Here is a 16,819-nt window from a genome sequence, read left to right as displayed (position 1 = left end):
ACATAGGAATTGATATTCATCACAAGCTCAACTCAAACTATAACATTGAGAAAAGGATTAATGAGGGATGGAAAGCTTATTTTTGTGTTGAAAATAACTTTAAAATGACAAACCTCGTAATGTGGGATAGAAATAAGTTCCTCTTTGAAACTTTAGTCACTCAGGCTATCTTATATGGATGTGAGGTTTGGGGTTGTAGCTTCTCTAGAGAATCCTCAAGAAATATTGAGCAAATCAAGAACTGTTTTATAACGTATAACCTCAAAATTAAAAGAAACACATCCTATCATATTCTCCTTCTAGAAGTGGATTTTTTCCTTATCAAGAGCCTAGCTATGACTAGGCTTCCGTTGTACAAGCACAAACTCAATAACATAGGATACCATAGAATTCCTAAGCTGGCTTTAAATTCCAGCCAAAACCACCTAAGGATCAAATGAGGTTGGTATAAAGACATTCGGGCCTCGTTAAACCATTGGGAGATCGACGAGAATGTTGCATTGCGAAACATTAATAACATTAAAAATATTGTTACTTCTAAGTTCAAAGAAAAAGTGTGGTGTGAGAAATATTTAGCAACTAAAAGAAAATTAAGATATTATAAGGAGGTCATAAACCCCACCCTAGAAGATCAAAAGTATCTCTCTTTTTATCTAGCTCAAATAAGAAAATTGATATAACGAAGATTAGAACAAACTCTCATGAGCTCCACAGTGAAACGGGTGGTTGGGAAGTTCCTAAAACGCCATGGATGGAAAGGTTCTGCCATGTGTGTGAGAATACACACATCGAGGATCAAAATCACTTTCTCTTAGAGTGCCCCACGTACAACCACGTTAGATCTCAGTTTCAAAATCTTTGTTGCAATAATGTCCTTCCTAGCCTTTTACGTTGTCAAAATTATAGTGACCTCAGGAGGCTTCTCTCCTAGCTTGTTGAGCATAAGAATAAAATATTAAATCAAACTAAATAATTCGTTTCTTTAGGTCCCATGGACCAAAGTTTTGGTCTGAGTGGAGGTTAACCATCATCATCATCATCATTATTTTAAGATACACAAATCCTACACTCTCTTCAAATTAATTCAAAATACATATAATATAGCATACAAAAATCACATTACAATAAATTTAAAATTTAAACATTTTCTCTTATAAACAAATATATTTTAATATACAATATAAAATCATAATATCATACAAATACAATACAATTTTTTAAATGTTCGTATGTGTAAAACATCAAATTTCCAGGTACTTACATTATTTTAAAATATTATAAAACACACAATGCTCATTTATCATATCTAAACTTTTTCTTTGCACGTCACTCGCCCAAAACATCAAATTTCAATGTATTTAATTTATTTTAAACTACCCAAATTTTAAATTGAAATTAATTCAAAATACATATAAGATGTCATACAAAAATGGGAGAGAATTAATTAAAAATTTAAACATTTCAAGAAAAAATCAAACCTCTTTTTTTATTATAAAACATATAGTTTAATATAAAATATAAAACTATAATATCATACAAACACTACAAATTTTTTAAATGTTATGTCTCTAAAATATCAAATTTCCAAGTACTTACATTATTTTAAACTATTGTAAAACAAAAAGTGGTAATTTATTATATCTAAAAATTTCATGAAAAAATCTGAAACTATTGGGGAAAGGGGAAACGATAGCTGAATATGTAATTTAAAATTACAGAATTAAAAGTGGTATAAGCAAATGCAATTTTTTATTTATTTTTTACAAGTCACTCCCCCAAAACATCAAATTTCAATGTATTTAAATTATTTTAAAATACACAAATTTTACACATTTATTCAAATTAAATTCAAAATACATATAATATCCCATACATCAATAACAACACAATTAATTAAAAATTTGAACATATAAAAAAAAACACATTTTTTTTATAAACAAATATAATTTAATATATAATATAAAATTATAATACCATACAAACACAAATTTTAACAATCGTAAAAAAAACACACTCTTAAGTTATTATGTCTAAACATTTCATGAAAAATACTAGGGAAAGGATAGGTGGATATGCCATTTAAAACTATAAAATTAATTTTTTAACAAGTCACTCCCCCAAATATCAAATTTCAATGTATTTTAATTATTATAAAATACACAAATTTCACACATGTATTCAAAATATATATAATATACCATACACAAATCACAACAAAATTAATTAAAAATTTAAACATTGGAAGAAAAAATAACACATTTTTTTTTAATTTTTTTATAAACAAATATAGTTTAATATACAATATAAAATTATAATATCATAAAAACATAATAGAATTTTTTTTTTAAATGTCCATCTCTCTCAACCATCAAATTTCAAAGTACTTGCATGTTAGGATATTCCGACACATAGGAAATAGTTAAGTACAACTTGGTCTAGTATAGAGTTAGGTATAGAGTAAAGTGTGTTTCTTTACCTTGTATATTTTTTAACTTACAATCCGACGGTCACGATATGTAGTGATCCGACGGTTCATTCTCTCCTCGGTATTACCGACACTTGATTCGTGGCTTGACACCCGATTGGTCCATGATTTCTATTTAAAGCGCATGGAGGGTCATTTGTAGGGTGATCCGTGCATGATAGAAGCATATGTAAATTTTCATTCTTTTATTAATAAATTGCCTGAAGTGGCCGCGTTGGCTCAGGCCGTGGACTGTTTCCCTCTTTGAGGGTTTTAACCGCGTCAAAAATACTGGTGTATTGATCTGCGATCTAGTTGTGAGCAGTGTCCTTTGGTGTTCTGTCTGAGGAACTTACCTTGTAAATTCCTACATGGTATCAGAGCTATTTGAGGGCCGCGTTCGTTGGTGATCCAAATCTGAAGCCGGTAGAACTGCATCCAACTGTCGTTTCCTAGATCTACTGTTTCTGTCTACTTTCGGGCTGAGAGGACTGCTCTGTTGTGTTGGGAGCATCTGTTCCAGTGAGGAACCCCTTTCGTTTCACGCGAAAAGGTTTCCGGTAGCCCTAGCTACGTCATTTTTAAGATCTGGAGGTATACAATGTTTATTTGCAGTTTACAGTTATTTTCTCTCTGTTTATTTCGGTTTCGGTTTATTTACCCTTTTTTATTACCGGATCTATACCTTTCATTTCTGCGTATGCTCTTTGCCCTGCGACTCTGTGCGATTTGGGCAAATCAGAAACAGAAAGGAAGGATTTTTCTCATGCGTATGCTCTTTTCCCTGCGCCTTAGTGTGATCTCGGAAAATCAGAAACATTGAGAAAAATATTTAGTTTCTGGCTAAAGCTAACTTTGAGCCGCAAGGTTCATTTTTGAAAATATTTAGTTTTTCAGCTAAAGCTAACTTCGAGCCGTAAGGTTCGTTTTCTTTGCATTTCCGTGTTGGGTTTTGTGTTTTTTGTTTTGTAGGGAAAAAGAGCTTTCTCAAAGCAAGCACGCAACCCAAAGCACCCCCCCCCCCCCCCTCTCTCTCTCTCTCTCTCTCTCAAATTTTTTGTATAGCTCAATTGGTTCAAAGCTATTTTAAGAGAGTTGAGGTCTTGGGTTCAAGTCTCCATTTTTTGGGGGCCGACTTTTTTCATTTCCGCACATTCCCGCACTTTGTCGGCAACTTCATCAACTTTTTTTCAAAAAGCCATAACTTCTTCATCCGGAAGCCGTTTTCAGAGCCGTTTTTTTAAACCAGCCTAATTTTTCGAGATCTATACATTGGAATACTTAGTTTCAACATCTTTAGCTTCAGTTTCCATTGAAATGGAAAGTCAATACCAAGTTACCCTTGACAGCACCAACTACTTCCAATGGTTGTCCTACATTGAGGATTTACTTAGAAGTAAAGGTCTCTACAGAATAGCCTCAGGCCAAGAAAAGAAACCGAAGGATGAAGATAAGGCTTCTAAATGGGAAAATAGACAAGATCAAGCATGTGGATTGATAGGGATGTCTATTTCTCCAGATCTTAGATTCCATATTGCAGAACTTGATACTCCTGATGAAGCAATGAAAAAAATCAATAAAGTTTTTGGGATTAAAAATGATTTTAGAGCCCATCAACTTGAAAATGAGTTGCTTACATTGGACCCTAATAATTTTTCTTGCATTGAAGATTTCTTGTCCAAGTTCAAGACCCTTAGATATCTCTTGGAAGGTGTTAAAGTTAAGAAAGAAGATAGTAACCTTATCTATTCCATTCTTACTAAGTTGGGACCAGCCTACTCTGTGTTTGTTTCCACCTTCCATTCTACAAGAGAAGCCTTCAATTCTAAAGGAACAGACTACAAGTCCCCTTCCTTTGACTCTTTTTGTGATTCTTTAATAAGAGAACAAGAAAAACTCTTACACCTTGGTCTTCTTAATCTTGGAAACTCTTCCAAGAAAGCATTAGCCGCCCAGCAGCAACCAAATTCAAAGAATCCTAAGAAGTCATATCCTAAAAAGAACGGTCCTAAACCAAACAAGGGTCCTAAGCAATCTCAGCCTCAAAATGAAAAATCATTTCAACAAAATGATAAGACAAATAAAAACAAATGGAAGAAGACTGATAGACATTGCAACTTTTGTAATCGAGATGGCCACTTAGAATCCAAATGCTTTAAGAAGATGGAAGCCTTGGAAGCAGCGATGAAGAAACATAACATCCATTTGGAGCAATCTTCAACTTCAACTTCATCTTCAGGAATGTCACTTTCAGCATGTGGTTGTCAAGCATCTCGGTCTGGCTATGCACTAAATGTATCTTCTTCTTCTCATTCTCATGAGTGGCTCATTGATTCTGGAGCTTCTTATCACATGGCCAAAAACAAAGCCATGTTTTCTTATTTAAATGATTGTAACACCAAAAATATATATGTTGGTGATGATAGATCTCTTAGTGTTGTAGGGACTGGAACTGTTCATCTAGACAATGGTCAGTTTAATGATGTATTATGTGTTCCAACCTTATCCTGCGACCTTCTATCTGTATGTCAGATAACTCATTCAGGTGAAGGTAAAATCGTTGAATTTTCACCTCATGATGTTGTAATCAAGGACCTAAGAGATCCTAAAAAGATTTTAGCTACTGGCATTGCTGATGATTCTACAAGGTTGTATAAGTTTCACAACTTTGGGTCATCAAATCTTCCCTCAGTATTTGTTGCTCATAACGATGAAGTGAGCAAACTTTGGCATGAGTGATTTGGTCACTTAAACTATCACTCCCTTTAGCATCTATGTAAAGAAAATATGGTGACAGGTCTTCCTATGGTATCTTGCAGAGATGGTGTTTGTTCCAGATGTGTACTCGGAAAACATCATCGGGATAGTTTTGAAAAATGTGCCTCTTGGCACACCTCAGCCCCTTTACAGCTTGTGCATAGTGATTTATGTGGTCCACTTCCAGTTGTGTCATTCTCTGGCTGCAAGTATTTCTTAACTTTCATTGATGATTTCTCTAGACGCACTTGGGTATACTTCTTAAAACTCAAGAGTGAAGTATTTAACACATTTTTGGCCTTCAAGGCCTTTGTTGAAAAACAATCTGGACATCAAATTCTTAAGCTAAGATCTGATAATGGCGGAGAATATGTTAAAAACACATTCATCAACTTTTGCTTTGAGAATGGAATTCAAATGCAACATACTGTTCCATATACTCCACAACAAAATGTTGTAGCTGAAAGGAAGAATCGCACCTTAAAGGAAATGGCTAATTGTATGCTACAATCTAAAGGACTTGGTCTTAGTTTTTGGGCAGAAGCCATTAACTGTGAAAATTACATAATAAATCGCACTCCTATTAAGGCTTTAAAGAATATCACTCCAGAAGAAGCATGGAGCTCAATCAAACCAGATGTAAGTCACTTTCGTGTTTTTGGAAGTGAAGCGTGGGCCCATATTCCAGATGAAAAGCATAAAGCTTTAGAACCTAAGAGTGAAAAATGTACTTTTGTTGGATATTCTGAAGATGTCAAAGGCTATAGACTTATTCCATTTAAGTCCAAAAATGTTATCATTAGAAGAGATGTAAAATTTGATGAAAATATATTGGCCTGCGAGCCTAGTCCGACGGATGTGCCACCTCTCCCTATCTTTTCTACTTTTGAAAACATTTCTTCTTTAGATGATGAAAGTGAGGATGACAATCCTCCGCCACCATCTCAGGATCCTCCTTCAGCTCCTCAGCTTCCAAAATGGGTTCGTGCTACTCGAGATGCAGCGGGTGATCTTGCCGGTGATCCTACAGATCAGCGTCGTACACATTCTTAGTTCGAGAGAGCCTCTTCTTTACTGGCTCAAGCTCCAGTAAATTATGATCCTGACACCTTTGTAGAAGCTTCAGGCCATCCAGATTGGGAAGCAGCTATGAATGAAGAATATCATTCATTATTGGCAAATGATACATGGGATCTTGTTCCTCTACCAAAGGGACGAAAACTTGTTAGATGCAAATGGGTTTACAGAGCCAAGTATGGACTAGATGGGAAAGTTGATAAACATAAAGCTCGTCTTATTGCTAAAGGTTTTTCACAGGTTGAAGGCATTGACTACACTGAAACCTTCTCCCCTATTGCCAAAATGAACTCTATCCGCCTTGTTCTTTCCCTTGCTGCCTCGTTCAAATGGGAAGTCCATCAGATGGATGTTAAATCTACCTTCTTGCATGGGGACTTGCATGAAGAAATATACATGGAACAACCTATTGGCTTTATACAAACAGACTCCAGCCTTGTATGTCGGCTTAAGAAATCCCTTTATGGTCTCAAACAAGCTCCTCGAGCTTGGTATGCCAAAATGGATAACTTTCTTTTAGAATCTGGCTTTTCTAGGTGTCATTCTGACCATACTGTATACACCAAGAAAGTGGGCAAGTCTCTTATCATTCTTGTTCTTTATGTTGATGATCTTATCTTGACTGGTAATGATCCCAACCTTATCAACCATGTGAAGTCTAGGCTTAAAAGGAAGTTTGAAATGATAGACTTAGGACACTTACATTATTTTCTCGATCTTCAAATCTTGCAATCCAAGGAAGGTATTTCCCTTTCTCAGTCCAAGTATGCTTGTGATATTCTACGCCATTTTCACATGGAAGACTGTAAGCCAGCCCCTTCTCCCTTCCAGTCTGGAGTCAAACTTTCAGTCACTTGTACTTCTCCTGAAGTTGATGCTACCTTATACCGTCAACTTGTAGGAAAACTTTTGTATCTAACCCATACTCGTCCTGACCTTTCCTTTGCTGTTGGCCTTGTTGCTCGGTTCATGCAAAACCCCCGTGAAATTCATTGGAAAGAAGCTAAAAGAATACTTCGTTATGTTCGAGGTACAGTTCAGTTTGGGATTCATTACAGTGCCTAAGCATCTCCTCTATTGGTTGGTTTCACTGATTCCGTTTGGGCTGGTGACCCTGATGATCAGAAGTCTACTGCCGGTTATGTGTTCACTCTTGGTTCAGGACCTATTACATGGGCTTGCAAGAAACAAGGTGCCATTTCTCTTTCATCAGCAGAAGCAGAGTATCGTGGTGCCGTAGAAGCTAGTAAGGAAGCCTTGTGGCTTCGTCAGATCCTGTCAGAGTTTGGCTTTCAGCAGCAGCATCCGACCACACTTTGGTGTGATAATCAAAGTGCCATTCAACTATGCAAAGATCCAGTCCAACATCAGCGCATCAAACACATTGAATTGCACATGCACTTCATCAGAAAGCTCATTCATGACCATGTTCTTGAAGTGCAATATTGTTCAACAGATGATCAAGTTGCAGACATCTTCACAAAGGCTCTCACAGAGGCGAAGTTCACTAAACTTCGATTTATGGTTGGAGTTCAAGAAGTTGTCACTAAGGGGGGATAGGCTCTAGTGCCTCCTTCCTTCTCCTATTGTGTCATATTTGTAAATCCTTCAATCCTATCCCAAGTTGTTCTTAAGGGGGGATGTTAGGATATTCCGACACATAGGAAATAGTTAAGTACAACTTGGTCTAGTATAGAGTTAGGTATAGAGTTAGGTAAAGTGTGTTTCTTTACCTTGTACATTTTGTAACTTACAATCCAACGGTCACGATATGTAGTGATCTGACGGTTCATTCTCTCCTCGGTATTACCGACACTTGATCCGTGGCTTGACACCCGATTGGTCTATGATTTCTATTTAAAGCGCATGGAGGGTCATTTGTAGGGTGATCCGTGCATGAGAGAAGCATATGTAAATTTTCATTCTTTTATTAATAAATTGCCTGAAGTGGCCGCGTTGGCTCAGGCCGTGGACTGTTTCCCTCTTTGAGGGTTTTAACCACGTCAAAAATACTGGTGTATTGATCTGCGATCTAGTTGTGAGCGGTGTCCTTTGGTGTTCTGTCTGAGGAACTTACCCTGTAAATTCCTACATTGCATTCTCTTAAATGGTCATGTCTCTAAAACATCAAATTTCCAAATACTAACATTATTTTAAATTGTTGTAAAAACACAGTGTCAGACATAACCAAATACAAACGACAGGACATTTAGTTAAAACATTAATATGGTACAACATAGGACACTAAATATAACAAAACATATAAATTAAAAATTTTGTTTTATTTACATTTTAGGATTTGAAACTACATTTTTTTAAAAATTTTGTTAGCTATATTTAGTTTTAAATAGTTTTGTAATTTTAAATGCTATTGGTCTATACAAATATGTGTCTACAAGCATCAAATTTTAAAATGTGAAACTGAAATAAAATAACAAACAAAGGGCCAAAACTTTTAAAAGCAATTATGAAAATGTAAAAAATGTTTGCATAAATGTTCAAATTTGAAAGTTCATTATTATTAAATATATGGAATTTTAATGGGAAGTTGTAGATACTAGTCCAAAAAATAAAAATTTTAAATTTTAAATTCCATTTTCTCATTGTCATTAACATATGTCCAAACTTAAAATTTTATGATATGAAATATAAAATACATTATTAAGTTTTAAAATGCAACAGTGGACTTTAAAATGCAAGATCTCAAATTAATTTAAAATACAGATAAAAATTAGTTTAATTAAAACATGAAAATTTGAGATTTACATATTTGATGGAAAACCCAAAAATTTATAAAATAAAATGTCATAAAGTACAAAATAAATTTAGAAATTAAAGATTAACTTGAAACACAAAAAATGCATTAAAAAAAAAAACAAATGATCATTATAATAAGAAATTAAAACAAAAGATAAACCAAAAAAAAAAAAACCATCCCATATAAAAAAACTTCAAACTCTTCATAAAATTATAGCTCAATTTACAATTATATACATGAATGCAATCAAAGTATGTGTTTATCAAACATCAATTTTTGAATAGTTAAATCAACTTAAATAGAGTGTTATGTGTATCACCTTATACACACAAACACAACAACAACAACATAGAATTTCAGGTTGAGATTAACAAGATACAACACAAAACACTACAACTCAACATAACACAACACATCGAAATAGACATAAATAGATTTAAGCTTATGTTTATAATGTTCTTTTTCATTAAATAGTATCAGATTTTAACAAGAGGGTGTAGAAAGTTCACAAATGTAATTATATGAATGTCATTGGAGCATGTAAATGTGTGTATAAGCATCAAATTTTAAATAGTGGAATTGAAAATGAAATAGAGTATAAGTCTCCAAGTCATCAAACATTGAAAATTTTATAAGTGATTTTCATAAATGTAGATTAAAAATGCAATTGTAGATTTATCAAACATGGGAATTTTTAAATGTAATTTTACAATTGTTATTAGTGTGCTAAGATTTAAATTTTGATATGAGAAATTTAAAATAAAGAGAAGCTCTACACATCCAATTTTTAAAATGCAAAAATTAAATTTTGAAATGTGAGGTTGAAATTTAAATATTTAGAATTTTTTTACATAAAGAGTGCAGTAAAAATTTTATGGAAATATTTTGTTAACAATTTTATTATAAAATTATTATGAAAAAAACACTTCATTCAATTTTATTATTATTATTAATCTTTAAGTTCAGAATAAATAATTTAAAAAATTGTTATTATTAATCTTTCAAGTTGAAAATAAATAATTTCAAAAATTGTTATTATAAAATGACTGCATAAATAAATTTAAAATTAGAATATTAAAAACTAAAGGCATAGAAAAATAATAAAAACTTTAAAAACTAAAGCACAAAGCATGAGAAACACCAAAAAAAAAAAAAAACACTCCTCCATGATAGCTTTGGCCATGGCTATCCATGAAGGTTGCGAGAAAGGGCAAGCCCCTCTCAAAAGGAAAATACTTTATTATTAGCTATTTACATCAACAATAATATAATTGTGTTAACAAATTACACATCACCTACTTTCTACTCCTATATGATTTGGACCTTTCCATCGACCTAGGCTCTAGGTGTGCCTTGTCTTGCACAATCTCTTACTCTTGTAAAGAACATTTTCCATATATCTGTCACATGTCACAAAAGAATTAAATATTTAGTAGCACTTTGATTGTCCATTAATAATAATAACTAAACAATTACTTAAACATTCTTTCAAATCTAACTGTTGTGTTATTGATATATATCATGAATTAAACTACATTCTTGTGCAGAACTTCCTTATTACCTTCCATCTCCCCAAAAAGATGTTACTCTTTTGTTAAACCATATTCCATCTCTGCTCTCCTCCTCAGTCCACCTTTTTCGTATCATAAGGTTAAATGTTTAATAGCAATTTTATCTTTATACAATAAATACAAAGTACAATTAATTAAATATTCTTTCAAATCCAATTCAAAATAGATAAATGTGATACAAAATAGAAATCTGCCATTTATAAATTTTCCCAAACATTTCACATGAAATAAAAAACAATAAACTGTAATATATATATAGGTATACATGAGGTTATCCACAACAGTAAAAGTAAAAGAAATCTAATTGAAAGTCTTAAACAACTAAATATCATCTCTTTTCTCACACAATATCAGCACCCTAAGGCAAGCCCCCTAATAATAGGACGCCTCTTTTCTGGCACCTCATTCTTTAGGAAAGTAGCAACATAGAAAAAATATTTGTTGGCATATGTTTTGCAATTGACATCTGTTCTATTCTCTATCCAAAGCATTTTGATCTACTGCCTATTAGAAAGTAATGTTGTTATGATTTCAATTTAAAGAATGTTGTCAATGTTGTTATGATTTCAATTTAATTCAGTTGACATGGGCATCCTTAGAAGTCACTGCCATTAGATTGGTTGGGCTGTAATCTCTCAAGCTAATATAGAAGCTTGAAATAGAAGACACATTTATATGGGCTACCCCACAAAAACCTTTAGAAATAGAGGACACACTTATATGGGCTACAGCCACAAAAATGTTGATAGTAGACCGATCAACTAAGAATAAAGAATAAGAAACCTGAGTTCGCTGCCATTTCAATTCGATTAATTGGGCTGTAATCTCTCAAGCTGATATAAAAGCTTGAAATAGAAGACACATTTATATGGGATATCGCCACAAAAACCTTCAGAAATAGAAGACACACTTATATGGGCTACAGGCACAAAAATGTTGATAGTAGATTGATCAACTGAGAATAAAGAATAAGAAACCTGAGTGACGCCATTTCTAAGGGGTTGATTCCAAGGGAGAATATAGAATGAGAAACCTGCCTGACACCATTTCTAAGGGATTGATTTCAGACAAGGAGGCTGTAATTTGCTTCAATGTTGACAAAATAACTTGGTGCTTGACCTAAAGTACTCATTAGCACAAATCACAAGACAAAAGCAAGGGCGTATCCCTCTCGCAAAACAGTGAGCAGGACTGGGTAGAGGCATGAACAAAGCAAAAACCAGAACAAGGTGGCAATTTACCACTAAGATGCCATGCCAAATTAGGTGGATACCCTATAACATTTACCACCCACCTCACGTGTAATTTTTTTTAGGGCCCCGTCAGGAATGAGTTCTGAAAACTGTAGTCGTGACTAGGTAAGTCTAATTAGGCATATAATAAATAACAAACCAATAGCCCTTATTAACAGTAGCTATTATAACAAAATTGACTGAATATTGGTTCGCATTAGCATTCCCTGCCCTAGGCATCTATACCTACCTACCTGTGCTAGGTGCATTGCCTTAGAGTAAGCAAGGGCGCTGACCCTCACGCAAGTATTTGTTTACATAGCTATGCAACCTGGGGTTGTGTGAGAACATATCTTTGAAATAGAAGCCTAACAGTGTGGGAGAACGAATGAATCTGGATAAACCCCAAATTTTTTAGATTTAAATTTTATCGGGTTTCTCTCAAAGCTAAAACAAAACAACAAATACTCAAAAATATAACTCTGCTCTATTAAAAACTAACATTATAAAAGAAAATAAACCTATAACTATCTAAGAACATTGAACGAAAAGAAGCTTTGAAGATTATCCCCAGCTCTTAAATACAGTGTTAGAAATCCTATGCAAGAACATTGAATGAAAAAAAGCTTTGAAGATTATCTCCAGCTCTTAAATACAGTCTCAGAAATCCAAAGCATCACAATCTTAGAAATCCAAAGCATGAGAGATCATGAATTCTTTAAATGGGGTCTATCTTTACATGGAGTAGGAATACAAGGGAAAACTATAATATATTTAAACCCTAAATTATTAATTAGGAAAGCCTTAATTTAGATTCTCACCTGTAATAGAAAAAACTCATAGTATGCATTTTACGATTATCCATTGAATCAGTGATTCTATACTACAAACACACAGACAAGGTGCATTAGGGAAACAAATGTGTATAATATAATGTTCCAAGCACACACAGAATTCTGTCCAATACAAAATCATCCTAAAATACAAATAAAAAATAAAAAGGTGCATACCTTGCCACAGTAGGATCCCATGTTCTCTTCTCTTCTCTTTAGCATCATCCTCCCTCCCAACCCATACCAACTAGATCCAAATTCCTCTCCGTCCTAAACCAAACCAACTAGAGCACATCCTATGTCCCTCTCCACCCACACTAAAAAAAAAGAAAACAGAACCAAGCCGAAACAAAAATTCAAAAATAAAAGAAAACCAAAAACCTAGAAAAAAACACACATAGAAACAACTATCCGAAAACAAATATCTAATTAAGCATGGTCATGCTCGAAAACAACAACCAAGAAAACCCATAAAACAGGTAAAACATCTCACAAATTCTGCTCTGATTTCTTCTGCGAGCCTAAAAAGCCCAACCATGTCCAATCTTCTGCTCAACTAACTCACAAATTAAATTCAAAATAGTGTTATGGGTCGGCAGATTGTGAACCTCCCAGATGGAACAGTACCAAATATAAAGGCATAATCAGGGAAGCTAAAGATACACCCACTCTCAAACGTGTCTCTCCTCTCAAATCTCTCGTTCCTCTATGCATTTCTTGTCATAAGGACAGGATGCTCATCCTCGCCTCGCTTCACCTGGACAACCTCCCAAATGGCCCCCGCTTATACTAATTACATGGATATCCAATGGGATGGGATGGGATATTTATGTTTTAGATATTTATTTGGAATTCTACAAGCTGGCACCAGGTGAGGCGGTTCATCACTCTTATGAAATTTGAAATGTGGCCTTTGAGGCTGAAATTGAAATTCACAACATGTCTCCAGTCACACTTCTATATATACATATATATTAATTAATTAATTTTACCTCTCTCTCTCTCTCTCTCTCTCTCTCTCTCTCTCTCTATATATATATATATATATATATATATATATATATATTAATTAATTAATTTTATCCCTTTCTCTCAAAAATCTTTGTTTTGATATTAATGTTCTAAGTTCTTCTTTAATTATTATTATTTGTTGATGAATATTATAAAGTTAAAAATTGCTAGTTTATTTATTTTTAAGGATATTAACAAGTTAAAAAATATAATGTACTATATAAAATGGTTGGTTTAATAGAATAGCTTATTATTATATTGGTGCACTTCATGGTTTTCTAAAGACTCTAGTGTACTAGGAATATTTGTTTGCATATCAAGTTTATTTCCCACTAGTCAATTCCAACTAGTCAATATGTTTATTTTACAAATGCCAAAAAATATTACCAGCGAACTAACTTGTTCTCTATCAGTATCACTGAAATGCTAACAAGTTGCAATTGATCCAATAATTTAACCAGTTTTAAGAGGCACCTTTCGTACATAACCTTGTGGCTTTCCTCTCTCCCTTTCATCACCTTATCTTTGAAGACACCACCTAATTTATCAAACGTGCAAATGCAATAGCACATATAGCCATCTCCATGCATTTACAACATCTAGATTATTTTTGTACAAACTTAGAAGACAAAATATTAGAAAAGGAATACATCCAATACCTATAACTCTTTCTAGCTATAAATGCCTTTCTTTTCCTTCCAATCATCCACCAATCCCACTACTATACTATTCCTCTCACTTCTTCCATCTTCCACATAATTTTCCATGGAAAGAAGTATAACATCGTGGCCTTTGACTCCACGCCATGGTATTCCATAATCACATTGGAAAAAAGAAACATGTTATTAATTCCTACATTGCTCACTCATTGCTAGGCTCTTGTGAAACATCAAATTTTGTCTTCTTTCAAACATATTTCTTGTTTTCAATAACTATAATAGCATCCAAACCAATACCTATTTTATCATTGATACACATTCTCTTTCCTCAGTAACACTAACAAGCACCATGACTTGATGCCTCTTTTCGAAGGATTTTGTCCAAATGTGTAATCTCTATTTTATGTTCTTGAGTTTTTGTTTGGGACGGAATACCATGATGCCTCACCTATATGCCTCTCCTAGAAAATATTTCTAAGCTAGGTATTGGGGGAAATCACTCCCTTTTCTAAAACGGAGAATAATATGCTTTTCGATGGGCTAAAATATATTATTTCTATTGGCAAAAAATTGGGTCTCCCTCTTCTGTACAAGAGTGGATCCATTTCCTTAGAAATCATATCCCAACCTCAATCACATGGCTTTATGAATGTCACAATAAAACTACATTACGTTCTTCCACACATTGTGACCTAACTCCTTAATGTTGTCTTCGTAGAGTTGGGACAAAGGGTATCTGAAGGATTCTAACATTCACTCAATGCATTGTAGAATTTTGAACAAACTTTTCGACTTTTCAGTAGTCGAGATATAGCACATGTCCGTAAATCTTGCATTTTTTGCACCTACCTACAAAGAATTATTTCAGAGCATTCCTCAAACAATATTCATTCAAGGAATAATGGGAGGATACTAACCGCCTTGCTATATTTTCTTTCATTTATAGAACGCCTCGCCGACCATACTTGGGAATGATGTTTACATTCTTAATATTGCTATGGAGGGCGATAAAATATCAACAAGAGATTATAATACATATGACATGAACATTGTCTTCCTTCTCTCGAATCGTCGGCACGCTAGGTCTCTTTGTCGATACTTTCCACATCTTTGTTGAGTGGTTATCTTAGATCTCCACACTCCCCTATCATTTCTCATGGTCACAAATTTGAACAAAATAATTTTTATGTTTTATCAAAATTTAAAAATTCAATGTGTGTTCAAACTAATAAGCCAAATAAACAAAACAAAGATAAACTATGAACCTCGCAAATACCTCGAGGATACTCTATTGAACATAATCACTACACAAAATGACGCGAGTGCATTGAGAGGTATGCATCATCCTCTATAAGGATGTCTCTATTTACTTATATATGTTAGTGCCTCTTTCCTCAATCTTTGGTGATTTATAGAGCTTGGTCGAAGACTCTCTCTCTCTTTCTCTCTCTCTCTCTTTCTCTGAGTTACCTCCCATGTGTTCCAACTTGCTTCAGTTACATGTTTGTGTATGGACCCAAGCCGCATTTATAAATTTTTGACCAACCATTCTTCTTGCATGCAAGTTGTTGCACTTCATGTTTTTCTAAAGGCATGCATGCACTTAGAAAATTTGTTTGGATATACAACACCTTGGTTCAATTTTCAACATCTTCATCCAATATTCTTCTTGAAGCATCTATGCTTTGCTAGATAACAACTAGAGTAGTGAATTGCAAAAAAAAATTCTGCTTACACATTTGTTGACTAATCTCAATGTGTTTCCTTTACAAATGCGAGAAAAACTTCACAGCGCAAACAACATGTTCACTAACAATATCATTGAAAATGCTAAGAAGTTATAATGATCCAACAATTTAACAATGTTTTCAAAGGAAACTGCATACATAATGTTGTGCATTTATTATATAGCGTTTAATTTTCTGTAAGTCCCGTTTTTCATCTCCTTATCTCTAAAAACAACAAGTCGTTTATTTCATATGGAATTTTAATACCACGTAGAGAAATCTCTCCTCGTCTACAACATTTGCATTTCTTTTGTACAAACTTACAAGACAAAATATTAAAAAAGGTATACATCCAATAACTAAAACTCTTTCTAGAGATAAACGCCTTTCTCTTTCCTCCCATCATCAATCAATCATGCTACAATATTTGTGTCTATGATTAGAGTTTAATTCAAGGGCATGGAATCTATTATAACATGGTAGAGTTTGATTCAAGGGCAGGGAATTCCCTAACCACATTGGAAAGAAAGAGTGTGGAATTAAGAGTTGTTCCTCCTACATTGCTCCTAGTTTCCTCTGCTATTGTGAAACAATTATTTTTTTCTTCCGTTGGAAATGGTATTTGTTTTAGATAACTCTATTAGCATCCATAACTATACCAATTTTATCATTGATAAAAATTATCTTCGTGGAGATACCATCTTAGCACTAACAATCACCACTACTCAAC

Source organism: Pinus tabuliformis, chromosome 5_1 (assembly GCF_031772625.1).
Source record: "Pinus tabuliformis cultivar Carrire ecotype Pingquan chromosome 5_1, CPIR1, whole genome shotgun sequence".
Taxonomy (NCBI): Eukaryota; Viridiplantae; Streptophyta; class Pinopsida; order Pinales; family Pinaceae; genus Pinus; species Pinus tabuliformis.
The sequence above is the reverse complement of the archived record's forward strand: the minus strand, read 5'-3'. Positions refer to the sequence as shown.